Source organism: Antechinus flavipes, chromosome 1 (assembly GCF_016432865.1).
Source record: "Antechinus flavipes isolate AdamAnt ecotype Samford, QLD, Australia chromosome 1, AdamAnt_v2, whole genome shotgun sequence".
NCBI lineage: Eukaryota > Metazoa > Chordata > Mammalia > Dasyuromorphia > Dasyuridae > Antechinus > Antechinus flavipes.
Window position 1 is genome coordinate 519,237,838 of NC_067398.1, and position 5,364 is coordinate 519,243,201.

The 5,364-nt window shown below is 36.1% G+C and overlaps 1 pseudogene; it reads left to right on the forward strand.

Annotated features, from left to right (window-relative positions):
- The first annotated feature begins 1,837 nt into the window (after positions 1–1,837).
- LOC127547049 (serine/threonine-protein phosphatase 2A catalytic subunit alpha isoform-like) lies at positions 1,838–3,858 on the forward strand (annotated as a pseudogene).
- The last annotated feature ends 1,506 nt before the right edge of the window (positions 3,859–5,364 follow it).

The window sequence follows — 5,364 nt, forward strand, 5'->3', positions numbered from 1 at the left end:
AAAAAACATTAAAAGGGGGAGAAAACCCTCAAATAAACAACTACAACAAAGGTGAAAATTCTATGTTTTGATGCATCTTCATCCTAAGTCTATTGGAATTGCCTTTAATCACCTCATTGTTGAAAAGAGCCAAGTACACCACAGATGATCATCACATAATCTTATTTTTGCTGTATACAATGTTCTTTTGGCCTGCTCACTTCAATTAGCATCAATTTATGTAAGGCTTTCCAGGCTTTTCTATAATCAGCCTCCTTGTCATTTCATATAGAAAAACAATATTCCATTACATTCATATATCATAACTTGTTTAGCCATTCCTCAATCGAGGGACATCCACACAATTTTGAGTTCCTCGAGCAGAATCATTTTCTAAAGAAATGATCAGGTGTACAAATACAAATACCAAATCACAATCATGTCTTTTTATCGAAGGGCTGAAATTTGCCTGTGACCTTTTCTCAGTATTCAAATAGAAACTTGTTTCAGTTTCAAGGATAACTGTTTCTATTATCTGTCATTGACCCAGCACCTTCTCTAATTCATTATAGGTCTTTTAAAAACCAGACTCATCCCAGATTACTATTTTCTGCCTCCTGTTCTAATTATCCATTTCTTAGATTCTATTTACTATATGATGACTTCATATGTCCCATAATTCTCAATAACTCTACATACTACAAGATTGATCTTTGAGAGAGGATCATATATGAATATTATGGAATATTACTGTTCGTTAAGAAATGACCAACAGGATGATTTCAGAAAGGCCTGGAGAGACTTACGTGAACTGATGCTGAGTGAAACGAGCAGGGCCAGATCATTATATACTTCAACAACAATACTATATGATGATCAATTCTGATGGACCTGGCCATCCGCAGCAATGAGATGTACCAAATCAGTTCCAATGGAGCAGTAATGAACTGAACCAGCTACACTAGTGAAAGATCTCTGGGAGATGACTAAGAATCATTACCTTGAATTCCCAATCCCTATATTTTTGCCTGCCTGCATTTTTGATTTCCTTCACAGGCTAATTGTACACTATTTCAAAGTCTGTTTTTTTTTTGTACAACAAAATAATGGTTTGGTCATGTATACTTATTATGTATCTAATTTATACTCTAATACATTTAACATCTACTGATCATCCTGCCATCTGGGGGAGGGGAGAGGGGAAGGAGGGGAAAAATTGGAACAAGAGGTTTGGCAATTTTCAATGCTGTAAAGTTACCCATACATATAACCTGTAAATAAAAGCCTATTAAAATAAAATAAATAAATAAAGAGAGAGAGAGAGAGGACCATGAAGAGGTAACTGCCTACTTTTTTAGTGGGACTCTTTCTAGTCATTGATACTTTTTGGATCATTACACTCACCCAATCACGGTGATTCTGAATGTCCAGATGTTATTGTATAAGTATGATTCTCCTTTACTTCCCACTGTCTCACATTCACCCCAACGCTATCTCCTAAAGTACTCACTTAAGGGAACCAAGAAGGCAGAAATTAAACAGGATATTGCCTGAGCTCTCCCCAGCTTCCCTCAGAATCAACTTTTGATCAAGCCTCTAAATAGGTTTTTGAACCCACAAATATTCAGAATGTAATAGTTTTCCAATTTAAGATATCATGGAAGGACTTCAGGAAAGATCTGCCTCATTAGGTATGGGAGAATGTGGCCCAATATAGTTGTGGCTTGGAAAGCCTGGCACAGGGAGGCCTAGTGTGGACTCCGACTGGTATCTGGATCTATCTGAACCAAATCTTAACCAAAATACAGCAATATTGGCCACTCTGTCCTGGTTCAGAAGGCCAGAAAGTTAGCAGAGTATGTGTGACACCTCCTACAAAAACACAGAAGTTAATGGTGAGCCCAGAACTCCAGCAAAACAGGTGGGACTTGGCCAGGTGCACCAAGTGCAGTGGGAAAGCCTGCACACCAAAAGCCCCAGCACATTCAATGAGAGGCTCCTTTTCTCCTGTAAAAGAAACTTAGAACAATCTTCTCTGTGCCTAGAAGCAGAGCTCAACTTTTTTTAAAAAGGAGCAAAAACAAAACAAAACAAAACAAAACAACAACAAAAACAAAACAAACAAAAAAAAAAAAACACAGATAGACAACAGAAAGCAAGTATGGATACAAAGAATATCAGAACACAAATACAGAAAAGAAAACAAAGACAAAATGTCTTTAGTTGAAGCCTCAAAGGGTGATATAAACTGGTTTCCAGCTCAAAAAGATTTCTTAGAAAAAGAATGATGGAAGAAAATAGGGTAAAGAAATGAGAGCTATAAAAAATTATGAAAATTTGAGATGGAAAGTTTGGAAAAGAAAGCACAAAAACTGACTGAAGAAAACAGCTCCTTGAAAAATAAATTTGAGATTACAGAGAAGCTGAATTCCAGAGCTAAAGGGAGAGGGGGAGTTGCTGCCACAGGTGCCCAGGAGATTCAGAGGGCAAAATACCAGTGCCAAGACACAAGCCCAGCTGACACCCACAGACACTGCAAGTGGTGGTGGCAGTTGTGTGAATGCATGCTTGCTGCCCCTGGAGCAGCTGGGAGAGGGTGCCAGTGGAGCCACAAGCAGTGGCAGCAGCATCACCGATAAGAAGGTCTTCATCAAGGAGTTGGACCAGTGGATCAAGTAGCTTACCAAATGCAAGCAACTCTAGGAGTCCCGGGTCAAGAGTCTCTGTGAAAAAGCTAAATTCTTTCAAAGGAGTCCAATGTACAGGAAGTGTGATGTCCAGTCACTGTCTGTGGAGATGTTCATGGGCAATTTCATGATCTCATGGAACTTTTTAGAATTAGTGGCAAATCATCAGACAAATTATTTGTTTATGAGAGATGATGTTGAAAGAAGATATTATTCAGTTGAAAGAGTAATACTACTTGTAGCTCTTTTTTAAGGGTTGTTATAATGAACGTGTAGAGGGCTGAAACTCTTGAGTTGTTACACTGAGGTTGTTTCAAGCACTTAGGACTAATTAGCAATTGGACAATACTTTATGGGCATATGCTTGGAAAATGGTCCTTCCCACTATCCTGTGCTGGCTCAATGATTGGTGTATACAGAAGTTTGTAGGAGGGACTAGGGGGTGGACTAAGGCTAGCCAAGGTCACTTTGGTGTTGAACAAGGAAGAAGGTGGTTGAGGAGATTCTGCTTCCATCCTGTTCAATCCTGAATCTAAAGACCAAGAATAAAGACTAAAGACTTTTGCTTATCCTGTCTCTGATTGATTCTGGGGTGTCTGGGGTGCTAGCGTGGTCATCACATGAACAAATCGCTATTCTTTGAGGGAATCATGAATCCATTTAAGGAAATATGGAAATGCAAATGTTTGGCAATATTTTACAGACCTTTATGATCATCTTCCTCTAACTGCCATGGTGGATTGGCAGATATTCTGTCTACATGGCGGTCTCTCACTAGGCATAGATACACTGGATCATATCAAAGCATTTGATCACCTACAAGAAGTTCTCCATGAGGGTCCAATGTGTGACTTGCTTTGGTCAGATCCGGATTACTGTGGTGGTTGGGGTATTTCTCTTTGAGGTGCTGGACATACAATTGGACAAGATATTTCAGAGATATTTAATTATGCCAATGGCCTTACATTGATATCCAGAGCTCAACAGTTGGTGATGGAGGGATATAATTGATGCCATGAAAGGAATGTAGTAACAATATTCATTGCTCTAAATTATTGCTACCGTGCTGGTAACCAAGCTGCAATTATGGAACTTGATGATACTCTAGTGAACTCTTTCTTGCAAGTTTGACTTAGCATCATGTAGAGGTAAACTACATGTTACTAGTTGTACCCCAGATTACTTCCTATAATGAGATTTTAAATTTGTACAGTATTGCCATGAACCATATGTTGACCTAAAGGAAATGGGAAGAGCAATAGTAACTCAAAAGTGTCAAAAATTAGTTATCATTCAAAGAACTTTTTGTTTTCAAACAAACCAAAAAATGTACCATTTATTTTATATATATATATACACACATATGCATATATATACACACATATGTATATATATACACACATGTGCATATATATACACACATATGCATATACATATATATAATTTAAAAATTATTATAAAAATGTGTCATCAACAGCCTTGACTATTTTAGAATGAACCAGTTCATTGCATGCTGTTGTTGGTCAAGAAACCAGTTTCTGGCATAGGCTATTTGTAGTTATCTTTGCTTTCTCTGAAAGACTGCAGATATTAAGATGTAAACATTAACACCTCACAAATACAATTTAATTTTCCATTTAGCTATAACTTTATTCAGAATGACTGTAGATAAGGATAGCAGCAAACAATCATTGGAGCTTAATGAATGCTTTGAAAAATAAGTACCAAGGCCTCCCCTCTATTTGTGAGTTTTGAAATTGTTTTGTTTATTTTCAGCATTTCAGGGAATACTGTTTAATTTAATTGTATGATTTGTCTGCACTCAATTTATTTCCTTTCCCAGCCTCAGCCCTGCATTGTTTTGTGTTATTGTCAGAGACTGGTGAATTATTTTGAACTGAAATGTTTTTTTTTTTTTTTTTTTTTCCCTGTAAGATGTTACTGCATGAGAGTGCTGTAGTGTTTTTCATAATAAACTTGTGAACCAAAAATAAGTAAACAATCAAACGAATAAATATATTGGACAAAATGGAAAAAGAAACAACTTGAAGAATGAAACTGATGAAAAGGAAAAAAAAAAAACAACTCTTAAAAGTACAATTAGTCAAATGCAGGAGGTTAAAAAAAAAACTGAAGAAATAATTGACTAAAAATTTAAATTGGAAAATAGAAATGAGTGACTCAACAAGATATCAAGAATCAGTGAAACAAAAAATATGAAAAGAAAAGTAGGTGAAAGTGTAAAATAATTGATAGGAAAAACAACTGACCTGGAAAATAAATCCAGGAGAGACTATCTAAGAATATTATACTATCTGAAAGTCATAATGGAAAAAAAAGATAGCCTTTACAACATCTTACAGGAAACTGTCAAAGAAATCTTCCCTGATATCCTAGAATCAGAGGGTATAATACTTATTGAAATAATCCACCAATTACTTCCTGAAAAAAACTCCAAAATGAGAACCTCCAAAAATATTGCTGCTAAATTCCAAAATTATCAGATGAAAAAGAAAATAATGAAAGCAACCTGAAAGATACAATTCAAATATAAAATTCAAATAATCAAATTTACCCAGGACCTAGCAAATTTCACTTTAAATGATCAAAGGGTCTGAATATGATACTCTAAAAGGCAAAGGAGCTTGGACTAAAACCAAGAATCAACTGCCCAGCAAAATTAACCATAATCTATGTG